We start from the raw sequence: 18,448 nt of genomic DNA on the forward strand, positions 1-18,448 counted from the left end.
TCCGAGGGCTTCCGGCCACCAGGAGTCATCCCATGCAGAGGGGGATGTACCTAAGATGAGGACTTCTGTTTTGTCTGAGTTCAGTTTCAGACGGCTTTGTTTCATCCATTCGGCAACTTCTTTCATTCCTTCGTGTAGGTTAGTTTTGGCGGTGCTGGGGTCATTGGTGAGAGAAAGGATCAGTTGAGTGTCATCCGCGTAAGAGATGATGTTGAGGTTGTGTTGGCGTGCGATGGCCGCGAGGGGGCTCATGTATACGTTGAAGAGGGTGGGACTGAGTGAGGATCCTTGTGGTACGCCGCATATGACTTCAGAGGCCTCAGACTTGAATGGTGGAAGGCGGACTCTCTGGGTTCTTCCGGTGAGGAACGAGGTGATCCATTCAAGTGCTTTTCCTTGGATTCCGATGTTATTGAGGCGTTGTAAAAGGGTGCTGTGGCAGACTGTGTCGAATGCTGCAGAGAGGTCAAGGAGGATGAGGGCGACTGTGTCTCCATTGTCCAGTAGAGTTCGGATGTCGTCTGTTGCTGCGATGAGGGCGGTCTCAGTGCTGTGTTTTGCTCGGAAGCCAGATTGTGAGGGGTCGAGGGATTTGTTGGCTTCGAGGAAGGCGGCGAGCTGGTTGTTGACAGCTTTCTCTATGACTTTGGCCGGGAACGGAAGAAGCGAGATGGGGCGGTAATTTTTGAGTTCGGTGGGGTCCGCTGTGGGTTTTTTCAGAAGGGCGGTGAGTTCAGCGTGTTTCCAGTCTTCCGGGAAGGTGGCGGAGTTGAAGGAGCAGTTGATGACGTCTCGGAGGTGCGGTGCTATGACGGTGTCTGCTTTGTTGAAGATGTGGTGAGGACATGGGTCTGTGGGGGATCCTGAGTGGATGGAATTCATCAGGCGGATGGTGTCCTCAGTGGAGATTGGGTTCCAGTCGTTAAGGGTGTTCACGGGGGGAAGATGGTCAGCAAATGGTAGGGTGGGTTGTTTTCCGGGTTGGTTGTCAAAGCTGTTGTGGATGTCTGCAATCTTGTTGTGGAAAAATGAGGCTAGGGAGTCGCAGAGGGTTTGAGAGGGGGTGATGTCGTTGGAGTTGGCCGAGGGATTGGAAAATTCCTTGACGATGTTGAAAAGTTCCTTGCTGTTGTGGGCGTTGTTGTCAAGTCGATCCTTGAATGCTGTTTTCTTGGCTTTTCGGATTAGTTGGTGGTGAGTGCGGGTGGCGTTTTTGAAGGCGTCCTTGGTGCTAGTGGTTGGGTCTTTTTTCCAGGCCTTTTCAAGGGAGCGGCAGAGTTTCTTGGACTTCTTGAGATCATCGTTGAACCATGAGGCCTTCTTGCTGCCAGGTTTGCTTTGACGTTTTTTCAGTGGTGCTAAGGTGTCGGCGGTGTTGGATAACCATAGGGTGAGGTTGGCGGCGGCTTCGTTAGCGTTAGAAGAGAGGGCTGGGGTGTTTCGAAGGAGCGATGCGGAGATTTGGTCCGTGGTGGTTTTGTTCCAGTTTCTTTGCAGGGTAGGTTGGAGGTGGATGCTGGGTTTTGGTTTGTTGTAGGTGAAGTGAACGCAGCTGTGGTCAGTCCAGAGGAGGTCCGTGGTGTGGCTGAAGGAGACATGATTGCTGGATGTGAAGATGGGGTCGAGTGTGTGACCTGCGATGTGGGTGGGGGAAGTGACTAGTTGTTTAAGTCCGAGGTTGGCGAGGTTGTCCATGAGGGTGGCGGTGTTGCGGTCGTTGATCTTTTCAAGGTGAAAGTTGAGGTCTCCCAGAAGGATGTAGTCTTTGGAGGGGAGCGCGTGAGGGGTGATGAAGTCCGTGATGTCTTCACTGAATTTTGTGCGGGGTCCTGGTGGTCTGTAGAGGAGGGTGCCTCTGAGTGTGGTTTTGGGGTCGATGTGGATCTGGAAGTGAAGGTGTTCGGAGTTAGCGAGGTTGGCGTCAGAGCTGGTTGAGATGCGGATTGATTTCTTATGGACGATAGCGATTCCTCCTCCTGTGTGGCTGGTACGGTCTTTGCGAGTGATCTTATAGTCTTCAGGGATGGCAATGGTGATGTCTGGTGCGGAGGAAGCATTCATCCATGTTTCCGTAAGGAAGGCGATGTCCGGAGAAATGGTGTCTAGTAGATTCCATAGGTCAATGGCGTGTCTGTGGACTGATCGGGTGTTAAGAAGGATGCATTGTAGGTGGTTGGGGTCGGGAATCTGTGGTGTGGTCGTAGCGGAGATGTTGTCGGTGCCGCTGAATTTGCAGGTGAGGCAGGAGAAAGGTCCATGGGTTTGTCCAGGGGTGGCTTGGACGCAGTTGGGGGCGCGACCGGGGTTAAGGGCTAGGAGGGTTGCGGCATCGTAGGTAATGCGGGAGGGCTGGGCAGCGCGAGGGGCAGGGGGTCTGGCGCTGGGCGCGGTCCAGGCGCGGACGGGCGTAGACGGGCTTACCTTTGGCGCACCTTCGGCGCGTATTGGGCGCGGTCGCTGCGCGTGAACGCTGCGCGCGGGAAGAACTGTCATATATGGATAGTGGAGGGGGAGGGGCGAGGGCGTCTCAGCTGGGAGGCGGGGCGGGCTAAGTAGGAGCACAACAACAACAAAATGGAGGGCGCTTGGGGGGAATACACTTTAAAGGTCTGAAAGTCGCGCTGGCAATCTGAGCAGTGAAACAAGCAAAGCGGAACACAAAGCGCACAGCAGGCAATTTAAATGACACAGTTTTCAGCAGGAAGCGCTAAGCAACGATACCGCAGCCAAAGGGAGCGACCACTCAGCTGGTAAGCGTCGAGTGAGTCACAGCGCTTCCAGGTAACGGAGCGCTGAAGTAGTCTGTGGGAGGGCGTCTCAGCTGGGAGGCGGGGCGGGCTAAGTAGGAGCACAACAACAACAAAATGGAGGGCGCATATGGTGGCATATTATCAAGAATGGCGATATAATTATCGCCGCTATAGCGGCAGGAAACTGCAGCTAAAGCGGCGAAAATGGGCCTGATAATATGTCCTTGTGAATTCCCATAGCAGCCCAGGTTCTGGTGTTAACCTGGGCTGCTATGGGAATTCACAAGTTATTGATAATATTCCCCTCAGATTTTTGCCTCGTTTAGGGTCCAGAGAGGGCGTTTTCAATAGGAGAAGAATAGATGCTTTCTTTGAATCAGTCGGAGAGATTCCTGTGTGGATGATTGAATTTAAAAGTATTTGTGAGGTGGCGTGAAATTATATTTGTTACTAATCGTAAAATAGTTGAGGGACAGATACCTGATGGTGAGCCAGATTTTGTAGATTCAATAAACACCTTAATTCTGTCCTCCAATACCAAAGGAACTCCTGTAGTGTGTCCTGGAATGTCTGTAAGTTGTTTAGGCAATCACTTACATTATTAGTATTCTGGCTAGGTGTAAATTTACAATATATTTTCTAAATCTTGTCTTTAAAAAAATTGCTATCTTATTTCACATAGTCTGATCTGGTTCAACAGTACTGGGAGTATTCGGACTAGCAAGTATTTGGACCGTGTTAAATAACTTCTTAGCAGAGTTGTTAGCCGCTTTGATTTTATCAATGAAATATTTAGATATATTCTTTACAAAGTTCACACTTTAAGCCAAAGGGTTGCTTTTTTCCCCATCTTTCTGTGAAAAAACAAATCTACAGGAATCCACAAACTTCCTACGATCCAATGTTCTCACACTTGTCCCAATAAGCGTGGTACCCCACTTGTAGGACAGAAAACGTCCCAAAACGCAACATATGGAGATCAAGCTTTCCCCTCTAAGATGTCCCTTTTTAGCAATGTGAGTAGCCGTAGTTTTTCGGCCCGGGCTCTGCTGCCACCCTGGTAAACATACCCAATCTAAACATTTCTGAAAACTAGACACCATAGAGAGTTCGGAGTGGTGCGACTTGCGTGGATTCCAAACCTCCAAGTATGACTAAATTAACATGTTTTCCTCCCATTTCTATGACGGAGAATGTTGAAATCGGAAGGGCTCCACAAAATACCTACCACTCAGTGTTCCCACACTTGCCCTGATAAAAATTATATGCCACTTATGTGGCTGAGCCTAGTGCCCATGATAGGAACATATCATACCTTGGATAATGCGAATCCTTTGTGAGGGCTCTCATTGTGGGAAGTCACAACCCTGCAGAACAATTTTTTTATTTTCATTTGTATAACTTTATAAACATTTAGCCTGCATGGCCACATTTCCAGCATTCTGAATCACTTCATCCGTACATATTCAGTCAGGCCTGGTAGAACAACTTAAAAGAACTTGTGCAGCTTATTGGAAAAAGAGAGAAATACATTGCAATTTTTAAATCATCAACAGTTGCTGTTAGGGCCAATCAACATCAGCATTCATTCTGTGCAAGCCCCTTGCATGTTAATGATCCTGTCTTTGATCACACATTATCAATATAGGTCTAGTAATGGACATCAGCTGTTTGTATCACAATAAAGAACTTTTGACCATACAGATGTACAACTTATTTATTAAGTAGGCAGGTATCCATGTCAATGTATCTAACGTAGCCTGTGGTGTGAGTCAGAGGTGCTGTTAAACCGGTACCATCTTTGGATCTCAAATAGCTTAACAGAGGTTCCTTAATATCTTTTATGGTGAGATTTTTGCTCCATCATTTCCCAGAAGTGTGATAATTGATCAGAACAATAGGCTGGACCCTGCAGCCAATCTTTCTCTTTCAGTGTCAATCATCTTCCTCATGTCATAGTGTCTCTTCTCTTGGCCACAAGGAGGAGCATGGCCATGAGTTTGCAGTTGCCATGTGGGCCATCCCTCAGTAACCCAAGAGCCCTATAAATGGTGTGCATTCAATGCGTATCATAACCATGACCTGGTTTATTGAAGATATTGCATTCTAGTAAGCCGCAATCCATGCAAGATGGGGGAACTCCAAACTGTGGCAGGGTATGCTCAGAGTTCCTTGCTCACTTTGCCACTGGATTCAAGCAAGCCAGGCTGAAGACGGCTGGAATGCCAGAAATGCCAGAAGCTAGTTTCCAGTCTAGGGAAGACATGGCTTGGCAGTTCGGGCTGGACTGTTCCCATGAGGCACAGGGTCAGACTGATTTGCATATGGCCATGTCTGAACTGCGGTGGCAGAGTGGGCTAAAGAACGGTGATGGATTAAACCCAGATCTTTTGACTGGGTGTGAGTGTTTGATTGATTCAGATGCTCCGTCCATCACCACCCCCTTTTGAACTCTTTTGGCCACCATAAGTGTGGCAGGGTATGCTCAGACGTGAGTCCCTTGCTCACTTTGCCACTGGATTCAAGCAAGCCGGGCTGAAGACGGCTGCAATGCCAGAAACCGGTCTTTGGAAGCTTGTTTCCGGTCCAGGGAAGACATGGCTTGGTAGTTCGGGCTGGACTGTTCCCATGAGGCACAGGGTCAGACTGATTTGCATATGGCCATGTCTGAACTGGTGTGACAGAGTGGGCTAAAGAACGGTGATGGATTAAACCCAGATCTTTTGACTGGGTGTGAGTGTTTGATTGATTCAGATGCTCCGTCATCACCACCCCCTTTTGTACCACTTTTGGCCACCATAAGTGTGGCAGGGTATGCTCAGACGTGAGTCCCTTGCTTACTTTGCCACTGGATTCAAGCAAGCCGGGCTGAAGATGGCTGGAATGCCAGAAACCGGTCCTAGGAAGCTTGTATCCGGTCCAGGGAAGATATGGCTTGGTAGTTCGGGCTGGACCGTTCCCATGAGGCACAGGGTCAGACTGATTTGCATATGGCCCTGTCTAAACTGGGGTGGCAGAGTGGGCTAAAGAACGGTGATGGATTATACCCAGATCTTTTTACTGGGTGTGAGTGTTTGATTGATTCAGATGCTCCTTCCATCACCACCCCCTTTTGAACCGCTTTTGGCCACCATAAGTGTGGCAGGGTATGCTCAGATGTGAGTCCCTTGCTCACTTTGCCACTGGATTCAAGCAAGCCGGGCTGAAGACGGCTGCAATGCCAGAAACCGGTCCTCGATATCTTGTTTCCGGTCCGGGGAAGACATGGCTTGGCAGTTCGGGCTGGACTGTTCCCATGAGGCACAGGGTCAGACTGATTTGCATATGGCCATGTCTGAACTGGTGTGGCAGAGTGGGCTAAAGAACGGTGATGGATTAAACCCAGATCTTTTGACTGGGTGTGAGTGTATGATTGATTCAGATGCTCCGTCCATCACCACCCCTTTTGTACTGCTTTTGGCCGCCATAAGTGTGGCAGGGTATGCTCAGACGTGAGTCCCTTGCTTACTTTGCCACTGGATTCAAGCAAGCTGGGCTGAAGATGGCTGGAATGCCAGAAACCGGTCCTCGGAAGCTTGTATCCGGTCCAGGGAAGACATGGCTTGGCAGTTCGGGCTGGACTGTTCCCATGAGGCACAGGGTCAGACTGATTTGCATATGGCCATGTCTGAACTGGGGTGGCAGAGTGGGCTAAAGAATGGGGATGGATTAAACCCGGATCTTTTGACTGGGTGTGAGTGTTTGATTGATTCAGAGGCTCCGTCCATCACAACCCCCTTTTGTACCGTTGATAATTGAATTGGCACACCCAACTTACACCTACTATATTGAGCAGAATCTTTCCCACAAACAAAAAGTGCAATACAAGTACTCTTACAGTGAAGGCTCACTTCCCTGCCATGTAAAACACTGTACTCGAGCCCACCAACACGTGGGGGATTTCTTGCCTGCCCGAGGACCTGTTGGAAGAGCCAGGTTTCCATTTCTCCCTGAAATCAGTGATGGAAATGGGGGCTCTGATGTGGTAGTGGAGTTCATCAGCAAGCCACTTTTGTTGGGTTTCCGGCAATGCATTTCTGAAAATTTTGTATGATTTTGTGTTATTAATATGTGTTTTCACAAAATTCAAATTTTGCACAGGATTAGTTAATATCATTGATAAGAATTCTAATAATAATTTATGACATTTCATCTGTACTGTAACTCAAGGTTTATTCATACAAGCATTACTATTGTGATAGCTGAATGAGACTTGCAGTCTGGTGACTCATCAGTAAAGTAGCCTCCATAAAAGAATGAATGGAATACAGAGGTTAGAAATGAGACACCTTAGTGCAAGCATTATTTACGGTCCTACAAAGCCTCATGACATATTCATTGATCTCGTTAGTTTGCTCTTAAAGGCAATGCATTATGTACAAGCTCCTATTGCACAAATTGGAAACCTTCACATCATGAGCAGGCTGTTGAACTCCTGCAATTAGAGCCTTGCAGCACACATCTTATGAAGTGGTGCAAATGTAGACACTTCCTTTGCATCTTTAAGTGAAGCAGTGTTCCTGTACTCAAGACGTCATGATTAAGGTCAGCATTATGTATGAACTATAATGGAAATCTATTTCTTTTTCCATGCGGGATAGACAAAATAACTCTCTGCCGAAGCCTGTAGACCAGTGGTTCTTCACTTAATCACTACTGGAATCTGGGGTCCCCTACTAAAACATTATTGGAAATTGTGGACCCCCACTTTGTCATTATTGGAATCTGGAGTCACCCGCCTAATCTATTTTGATGATTTGAACCACAAAACAATGCACACAAATATGAAAACAAACTTTCATCAGACAAACACACAAAATATTAAATATTCTTTTAAAATCACAAACAAATTAAAAATAAAAAAAGTACATTTTAATGGAAAGATTAGAGTTTTTCTACATTCAAGGGAGTCCATCCATTGTCCATACTATATGCTGTTTTAATCACTTGCGCTGCTCCCACAAATGAGTACAAGGATATAAACTTAGGGGCTTATTTACAAGTTCTTTGGGCCACTGGTATGTCACTTGTCCCATATTGAAAGTGACGTACCAGCGGCACAATTGGGCGTATAATAAGCCACTTAATTTTTTGTCTCCAATTTCAAATCTCTTCATGTTAACAGATAACTTTTCAAATTTTCAATTTTACAATTAGCTTTTTTATATTAATCTTGTTATTCTGTTTATAATGTTTATTTTTTTAAACAGTCGCGTAACCCCTGAGTAGGTATCACAATGCTGTACAACATGCTGTTGTACATGCTGGCTTGTTGTGTACAGAATCCTCATAGTCTTCTCAATATCTTTAATGAGGATACAGTTTTGGAATTGTCCTAAAGCATGGAGATCCACATTTACTAAGATTTTGCATCAGGGTTCTGTCTCCATTTTGGCACAGTCAGGTCGCAAAATTTATTTTGGAATTTACATAGCCCTTCCTTGTGTTACCTTTTGCCAAGTAGGTGTTACATGGGTGTGACATGGGCACACCTGTGTATTTTGACTCAAACCCAAATTTACACATGCTTGTAAACATAGGTTTGCGCAAAAATGGTGTACCTATGTGAGGCATGCTTAATGAGGAGAAATATTTTTATTTCTCCTCATTTAATCTTTCTATGTGTGCTGCATTCTTCAGCACACACACCAAGAGGAGAATGTCTTAAACGATAGTTTTGGTGCAGGAACGAATCCCTCCCTTCACAATAACACAAGGGTGCCTCCGTGGGCTCTAGGCAACCAAAAGTGCACCAGCAATATGGGAGAGCAGAACTATACCATATCTTTCAAAGTATAGTGCCGATCTGCTCTCCCCCTTTCATACAACACAGCACAATAAATTCACTTGCTGTGCTGCGTTGTATGAAATGTTAGTAAATATTTTGGCAAAAGAAAATGTTCTTGTTAGACCTGGCTTTTCCAGCGGGTTCATCCCCAGACTTTTCACTTTTTGGCCTCCTGTTTTGATCCCTGTTTCTGTTAGTTTTATGACTCTGGGTACTTTAACACTACTGATCAGTGCTAGGTGCATTTGTGCTCCCTGTAAATTGGTATTGTGGAACGGTGATTCCATGATTGGCATATTTGATTTACTGGTAAGTTCCTAGTACATTGCACTGTGTGGGCCTGTAAATCAAATGCTGCTAGTGGGCCTACAGCACTGATTGTGCCACCCACATGAGCAGCCTGTAAATGCAACTCAGGCCTGCCTCTGCAGTGTTTGTGCGCAGGTTGGTACTGGTATGTCAACCTGACAAGTGCACCTACTTACCAGGCCTTAACCTTCCTTTTTTTTAACATGTGAGGCGCCTCTAAGGTAGGCCCAAGGTACCCCTGTGAGCAGGGTGCAGTGTTTGTGAAAGATAATATTTGCCCTTATGTGTGTGGCTAGTCCTTCTAGTGAAATACTGCCAATTTAGTTTTTCACTATTGACGATCTGTCCAATAGGATAAAATGGGAGTTTATTTATAACATCTTATGAATATCACTTCCCATTGGGGCAAGATGGAAAGTTAATGTTTACTATGCCTGAATTCAGAATATGAAAATGCATTATTTAGTAAAGATTATTTTTATATTGTGTGTTTGGAAATAAAAGTTTAAGAATGTGGGTATTTTCTTGCTTAGCCATTCGGTGGGCCTCTCCTAGTTTGTTGATTGGCTTTCTGGCTTTTAAATGACAGGGGCTGGGGATGTGCATTCTCTCAGACAGCCACGGGGGGTTGATGTGTGTCGTGCCTGTCCTGAATGAGTCAGGGCTGGGCTGAATAGACATGGGCTTCATTTAGAGGAGGGGGAGGAGATTTCATGGCACCTGAATAGGCTGGTCTGACTTAAACAATACTGTCTCCACATCCGGCCGGGAACCTATACCAGAGAGGATAGACCTGGCTTTGACTGACTTTGCTGTGTCCCCTGCTTGAAGAAGGTCTCCAAGGGCTTGAAGTAGAGATTTCCTCTTGTTTTTGGAGTCTCCGGGATACAAAGACTTCAGCCCCAGCTACCCTGAAATACCTTGCTGGGAGCTCTGACCTGCCAAGATGTGCCTGTTACTGTTCTGTGACTCTGGGGGTTGTTCCTGCTGTTGGGAGCTGGAAAAGTAACGTAACAACACTTCAGCGTGACGCACCCACACCTCTTTCTGAGGCATCGCTAAAGAAACGAATGTAGTGCCTGCCTGTGGCTCAGGAAATCGCCGCATGCTGCATTGAGTGCACCAATCTCCGAAGTCCGAGATCACCATACCGATTCTGATGCTGGCCCGGCTGTGCGGCTGCAAGAACTAACGCATCATGGTACCGCGGCTGGAGAAACCGATGCATCCCAAATCGTCACACATCGCATCTGGGCACCATGCCTGCAAGAATGCCGGGACCACAGTAAGAAACTGGTGCATCCGCTCCCCGCACAGTAAGAAACTGAAGCATTACCTCCCCTTCAGTAAGGAACTGACGCATCACCGCCCCAGCATGGCAGTAAGGCACCGACACATCACCTCCCCTGAAGTAAGGAACTGACTCATCACCTTCCCTGGGCATAAGAAACTGACGCATGATCTTCCCTGCGACAGTTTTTGTATGGGTGCGTGACACATCCAAGGTACTGTATGGTGCATCTGCAATTTGCTTTGAACAGAATTATTTGTACATTTTAAAAGTCATATTTTTATTACTGTATTGTTGTAGTAATAAATAGCTTTATTTCAATAAAAAAAAATTCTTAAAATCTGTTGAACATAATTAAGAATGTAATAAAAAAGCTCTACTATTAAAAACAAGATACATTGTGACAAAAATTGATTGTTAAAAACAAGATACATTTTACCAAATATTAATTATGTCCCACACACTTGCATCATTGCTAATGAGAACTACTCAATGGAAGAGGGGGCGTTTTGAGGATGAAGAGGGAGAAGCGGCCACAAAGAGGAAAAAAAAAAGAAGGAACACTTTAGGGAATTGCACTCAAAGTTCTCGATCTGATGTTCCATGCCCATCTCAGGAATATGGCCAAGCCACATGTATACAATGCACGCGCATCAAACCTAAAAATGCGCAATGCTGCAGAATGGTTGCGGGTACTCAAATCTCTGCAAAGGTGTTTGAGCCAACGTTCCCTTGGCAGTTTGTAAGCTGGGCAAACTCAAAAGACATGAGCGATTGACTCAGATTTAGCCTCACAGTTCGGGCATAAAGGTGATGTTTGGTACGGAGCCTTCCAATGTGCAGTCAATTCTCGTATAGGCAGTGATCCTACCCTGAACTCAAAAAACAGGGCCCTGCTAAAAGGTTTCTGTATGATATCAAGGTATGGTTCATATCGTGTGAGGTTCTTATGTTGCAAGAACTCCTCTGTCATCCTGCCTAATTTGGGATCAAGAAAAACCTTGTTACTGACCCAAGCCCAGTATACCTTCTTGAGCTCTGCCTTAGGTGGGGCAGTTCTGTTTGTCCATGCATCTTTAAGATCGAGATCGTACAATAACGATTTTAAGTCCTTTACCATTTAATTTTTTGCCACCCATCCATGGACCTAATTTCTGATAAGCCCTCTGCATATTTTGTTAGCTCCGGTGTATGCCACAAGCGGGCCCACAACAAGAGGGGACGAAGTCTTGCTAGGTCTTTGAATGAGTGGCACCCTAAATCCTGCAATAGTAGCACGGTGGGGGTCCTCAGGGGAAGCATCATGAGGTCTTTTAAGAATTTGTTTTCTGACCTCACAATTTGGTCCAAATTGGTGGAACCCCAAAGTTCGGCACCCTAAAGGGCTGAACTCACTCCTCTGGTCTTATAGATGTCAATAACTGGGGCAATAGGACTGCTTGTTGAAGAGCGATGCTCCTTAAGTATTGCCCCCACTACCCTTTTGTGGTTCAGGAGCATTTTTTGCATGTGGAAATTCCATAGCATAGAGTCAGAGATGTGAATGCCTAAGTAGTCGAACACGGTAACCCTTACCAGGGGAGCAGACTTTAGGACAGGAGGGGACCCAAGATTTTTTGGTGGATTCAGCACTAGATACTTTGTTTTCGCTGAGTTCATGACAAGCCCTCTCATGGTGCAAAACGACTGGAAACTGTCCAGAAGACTCTGCAGGCCCCTAGGGGTCTCAGAGATGCAGAGGGTATCATCAGCGAATAGGAGGGTTGGAATTTTTTCGCCCACCAAGGCTGGAGCGTCAGATGGTACACGCTGTAAATGTTCGACCACCCCATTCAAACGAGAATAGAGTGGGGGCTAAAACAAAGCCTTGGCGGATGCCCCTATTCACTGGAATCCTGGCGGTTTCTGTCCTTGGGAACCCCATCTCACTTGAGCAAAGTTGCCTTCATGGAGCTGCACCAATATATCTAGGATGTTCATTGGGACCCCCAGCTCTGCTAATACCCGCCATAGGCGCTCCCGAGGGACTAGGTCAAAGGCAGTCTTTAGGTCGATAAACGTGAGATAAAGACTGCCCTTGCCTATACGGACCACCTTCCAGTAAAGAAGAAGTAGTCTAAAGACCTGCTCTATAGTCCCAGTGCCCGCCCTAAAGCCTGCTTGATAGTCAGAGAGGATCTTGTTTTCTTCAGCCCATTCCAGGATCCTTTCCAGCTCTACCCTGCCAACAACCTTTTGGACTGAATCATTCAGGCTTATGGGACGGTAATTAGCGGGGTCGTCACTAGCCCCCTTTTTATAGATGGGGACGACCTTGGCTCCTTTCCAGGAATCTGGAATCGGAGAGCTCTTGTTGATGGCATTAATTAAGATGGTGATAAACTTTGCCCATTTAGCCGGATCTGTCCGAAGTAGGTCCCCAGGTGTACCGTCTGGGCCCGCTGCCTCTGCCGGCACTATTCGCCACTTCCAATTCAGAAAAGGGGTATCTAGTGGGTTCCCCCGAGTTTACTCTGAAGTCGATGGCATGGACTTCACTCTGTGCTTCTGTTAGAGCGCGCAGGTCACCCGACACTTTACTCTACCAAACATATACTCTTGGGCCCATGACGTGTTTACTAAATAATTGTTATGAATCAGGTAACCTACACGCTGCTATTCAGCAATTGAGTTTCTCCTTTTCTATATATTTTGTGTACCCGACTTACCAATGCCTATCACAGGTACCTCTGATCACGACAGATCAGGAGCTAGCAGGGGTAAGCAGATAATTCTAAACATGATATCTTATACAAAGAGGGGTGGGGTCGCACACTACTCACACACCGGCGGATGTTGCCCCTAAGGACTCTGGTCATTGTAGTAGAGTGTTCGCGATGCATCATCTTTCGATCTTGCTATCTTCGCTGTCTTCGCCATCCCTGGACACACGTTTCGGGTTATCAACCCTCGTCAGCAGGGATAGGCAGTGTTCTGGGGTCGCCGATGGCTGCCAATATCTGCCAGGTATAGTACCACTCTGGCGCGTAGGTGCGGGATCCCAGGCTCGTCAGCCCGCTGCTCAAGGGAGCTTTAAGTTACAAAGAGGGGTGGGGTCGCACACTACTCACACACCGGCGGATGTTGCCCCTAAGGACTCTGGTCATTGTAGTAGAGTGTTCGCGATGCATCATCTTTCGATCTTGCTATCTTCGCTGTCTTCGCCATCCCTAGACACGCTTTTCGGGTTATCAACCCTCGTCAGAAGGGATAGGCAGTGTTCTGGGATCGCCGATGGCTGCCAATATCTGCCAGGTATAGTACCACTCCGGCGCGTAGGTGCGGGATCCCAGGCTCGTCAGCCCGCTGCTCAAGGGAGCTTTAAGTTACAAAGAGGGGTGGGGTCGCACACTACTCACACACCGGCGGATGTTGCCCCTAAGGACTCTGGTCATTGTAGTAGAGTGTTCGCGATGCATCATCTTTTGATCTTGCTATCTTCGCTGTCTTCGCCATCCCTGGACACGTGTTTCGGGTTATCAACCCTCGTCAGCAGGGATAGGCAGTGTTCTGGGGTCGCCGATGGCTGCCAATATCTGCCAGGTATAGTACCACTCCGGCGCGTAGGTGCGGGATCCCAGGCTCGTCAGCCCGCTGCTCAAGGGAGCTTTAAGTTACAAAGAGGGGTGGAGTCGCACACTACTCACACACCGGCGGATGTTGCCCCTAAGGACTCTGGTCATTGTAGTAGAGTGTTTCCGATGCATCATCTTTCGATCTTGCTATCTTCGCTGCCTTCGCCATCCCTGGACACGTGTTTCGGGTTATCAACCCTCGTCAGCAGGGATAGGCAGTGTTCTGGGGTCGCCGATGGCTGCCAATATCTGCCAGGTATAGTACCACTCCGGCGCGTAGGTGCGGGATCCCAGGCTCGTCAGCCCGCTGCTCAAGGGAGCTTTAAGTTACAAAGAGGGATGGCAGCCATCGGCAACCCCAGAACACTGCCTATCCCTGCTGATGAGGGGTAATACCTTCAGCGAACACTTTCCTACATTGACCAGAGTCCTTAGGGGCGACACCGCCGGTGTGTGAGTAGTGTGCGACCCCACCCCCATTTGTAACTTTAAAGCTCCCTTGAGCAGCGGGCTGACGAGCCTGGGATCCCGCACCTACGCGCCGGAGTGGTACTATACCTGGCAGATAATATTGGCAGCCATCGGCAACCCCAGAACACTGCCTATCCCTGCTGATGAGGGGTAATACCCCGAAACACGTGTCCAGGGATGGCGAAGACAGCGAAGATAGCAGAAGATCGAAAGATGATGCATCGCGAACACTTTCCTACATTGACCAGAGTCCTTAGGGGCGACACCGCCGGTGTGTGAGTAGTGTGCGACCCCACCCCCATTTGTAACTTTAAAGCTCCCTTGAGCAGCGGGCTGACGAGCCTGGGATCCCGCACCTACGCGCCGGAGTGGTACTATACCTGGCAGATATTGGCAGCCATCGGCAACCCCAGAACACTGCCTATCCCTGCTGATGAGGGGTAATACCCCGAAACACGTGTCCAGGGATGGCGAAGACAGCGAAGATAGCAGAAGATCGAAAGATGATGCATCGCGAACACTTTCCTACATTGACCAGAGTCCTTAGGGGCGACACCGCCGGTGTGTGAGTAGTGTGCCACCCCACCCCCATTTGTAACTTTAAAGCTCCCTTGAGCAGCGGGCTGACGAGCCTGGGATCCCGCACCTACGCGCCGGAGTGGTACTATACCTGGCAGATATTGGCAGCCATCGGCAACCCGAGAACACTGCCTATCCCTGCTGATGAGGGGTAATACCCCGAAACACGTGTCCAGGGATGGCGAAGACAGCGAAGATAGCAGAAGATCGAAAGATGATGCATCGCGAACACTTTCCTACATTGACCAGAGTCCTTAGGGGCGACACCGCCGGTGTGTGAGTAGTGTGCGACCCCACCCCCATTTGTAACTTTAAAGCTCCCTTGAGCAGCGGGCTGACGAGCCTGGGATCCCCCACCTACGCGCCGGAGTGGTACTATACCTGGCAGATATTGGCAGCCATCGGCAACCCCAGAACACTGCCTATCCCTGCTGATGAGGGGTAATACCCCAAAACACGTGTCCAGGGATGGCGAAGACAGCGAAGATAGCAGAAGATCGAAAGATGATGCATCGCAAACACTTTCCTACATTGACCAGAGTCCTTAGGGGCGACACCGCCGGTGTGTGAGTAGTGTGCGACCCCACCCCCATTTGTAACTTTAAAGCTCCCTTGAGCAGCGGGCTGACGAGCCTGGGGTCCCGCACCTACGCGCCGGAGTGGTACTATACCTGGCAGATATTGGCAGCCATCGGCAACCCCAGAACACTGCCTATCCCTGCTGATGAGGGGTAATACCCCGAAACACGTGTCCAGGGATGGCGAAGACAGCGAAGATAGCAGAAGATCGAAAGATGATGCATCGCGAACACTTTCCTACATTGACCAGAGTCCTTAGGGGCGACACCGCCGGTGTGTGAGTAGTGTGCGACCCCACCCCCATTTGTAACTTTAAAGCTCCCTTGAGCAGCGGGCTGACGAGCCTGGGATCCCGCACCTACGCGCCGGAGTGGTACTATACCTGGCAGATATTGGCAGCCATCGGCAACCCCAGAACACTGCCTATCCCTGCTGATCAGGGGTAATACCCCGGAACACGTGTCCAGGAATGGCGAAGACAGCAAAGATAGCAGAAGATCGAAAGACGATGCATCGCGAACACTTTCCTACATTGACCAGAGTCCTTTGGGGCGACACCGCCGGTGTGTGAGTAGTGTGCGACCCCACCCCCATTTGTAACTTTAAAGCTCCCTTGAGCAGCGGGCTGACGAGCCTGGGATCCCGCACCTACGCGCCGGAGTGGTACTATACCTGGCAGATATTGGCAGCCATCGGCAACCCCAGAACACTGCCTATCCCTGCTGATGAGGGGTAATACCCCGAAACCCGTGTCCAGGGATGGCGAAGACAGCGAAGATAGCAGAAGATCGAAAGATGATGCATCGCGAACACTTTCCTACATTGACCAGAGTCCTTAGGGGCGACACCGCCGGTGTGTGAGTAGTGTGCGACCCCACCCCCATTTGTAACTTTAAAGCTCCCTTGAGCAGCGGACTGACGAGCCTGGGATCCCGCACCTACGCGCCGGAGTGGTACTATACCTAGCAGATATTGGCAGCCATCGGCAACCCCAGAACACTGCCTATCCCTGCTGATGAGGGGTAATACCCCAAAACACGTGTCCAGGGATGGCGAAGACAGCGAAGATAGCAGAAGATCGAAAGATGATGCATCGCGAACACTTTCCAACATTGACCAGAGTCCTTAGGGGCGACATCGCCGGTGTGTGAGTAGTGTGCGACCCCACCCCCATTTGTAACTTTAAAGCTCTCTTGAGCAGCGGGCTGACGAGCCTGGGATCCCGCACCTACGTGCCGGAGTGGTACTATACCTGGCAGATATTGGCAGCCATCGGCAACCCCAGAACACTGCCTATCCCTGCTGATGAGGGGTAATACCCCGAAACACGTGTCCAGGGATGGCGAAGACAGCGAAGATAGCAGAAGATCGAAAGATGATGCATCGCGAACACTTTCCTACATTGACCAGAGTCCTTAGGGGCGACACCGCCGGTGTGTGAGTAGTGTGCGACCCCACCCCCATTTGTAATGATATCTTATACATTAGAATAATAATGTATCTTTTTCAATAACCACAAACACAGGAAGTTTTTAAAAGTTGTATCTAATCATCAAAATTATTCTTCATATGCCATGAGACTAAGGTTTACACAGATCAGAATATCAATGATTAAGATCAAAAGCAAGGTATAACTATGTATCATAACAAGTAGCATTTGAGACTTACAAGAATCTAAAGTTGGGAAATAGGGAACATGCTATTAGGTACTTTAGACTTTTCAACGATACTAAAGGCGGGTAAAGAAAGGGAACATACTAATCCAGGTGATCTCTAATATGCTATAGGTCTAAGGGACAACGTCACTCCTAAGAGTTTCTATTCCAACAAGTGCTTATTCTCTAAAGAAGGGGAAAATATGGAACATACTAGTAAACGCTTTGCATGAAATCAACTTTATATGTAAACAGGAAAAATAACATCGGCAAGATTGCTTTATTAAAAAGGGAATAGGAAGAGAAGAGTATAGATAGACGAACACCCACAGATATATATTTACCTAGGACGGGAATGAAGGCTAACCCTGGCCACGGGTCAGTGTGGGGAAAACGAGGAGAAGGACCCTCAAGGACTTAGGATGCCAGTAGGCGAGCAGGTACAGCTCATGGACAGTCAGGACAGGATACCCCTCAGGATTTGGATCAGGACTGGGCTCAGCAAAGGGTACGACCAACACCTGCAGCTTTGGATGCAACGCCTGCGTTACTCCCTCTCTGCACGGAATCTGCCAATAACCCCGATTGGGTTGTCGAATCTCCCAGCAAAGTGTTTCACCAGCACTTAAGACTATTCCACCCCAGTGAGTTTGTGGAAATTACGGACAGAGTGCTCCGCAGCTCTCTGTATCAATCACCTATAGAGTTCGTAGGGTCGGTGACAGGTCAGCTACTCGGACAAGTCGGACAATTTTCTCTAGCTAAACCTAGACTAGTTATACTGTTTTCGGGTCAGTGGACCACCCACAAATGTTACAAACGACAGGATCCCCAACTTTGGATTGGACAAGAGAGGTGATTAGGTCATTGTCACCACCTAGAATTTTGTGTTCCCACAATTAATATTTATTTTTCGTACCCACCCCTTACATTCCAGTTCCCATGGCATACGAGTAAAAGAGAACAATAGGACACACAGTGGACTAACACATTTGTATCATTTTCAGGTGTAGTTCAGCTTCTTCTCGCTGGGTCAGAGTGCAGGTTCCCAGGAGCATCTCAGCTTCGGCAGCCAGCTCGCTGAGTTCCACTGCTGCAAGACTTGGTTCTCTTATCATGTGGTCAGTTCCACTCAGACTTCTAAGATGGAGAGGCTCCCCACTCCCAGGCCCACATATGCGCGGTACATGAAAAGTAAGCGAAAACAAATTAGAAACACAGAAAAAATGAATACACTGTATACCATGATTGATTATACTACATCCCTTACTTTATAATAACTATAGCATTGGGTGTTTAGGCAGAATGAAACATTTGTGCAAAGCAGCGGCTGCAAGCAAGATGCATGTTAAAAACAAAGCGGCCATTTAGCA

This window comes from Lissotriton vulgaris, chromosome 2_2 (assembly GCF_964263255.1).
Source record: "Lissotriton vulgaris chromosome 2_2, aLisVul1.2, whole genome shotgun sequence".
Classification (NCBI taxonomy): Eukaryota; Metazoa; Chordata; class Amphibia; order Caudata; family Salamandridae; genus Lissotriton; species Lissotriton vulgaris.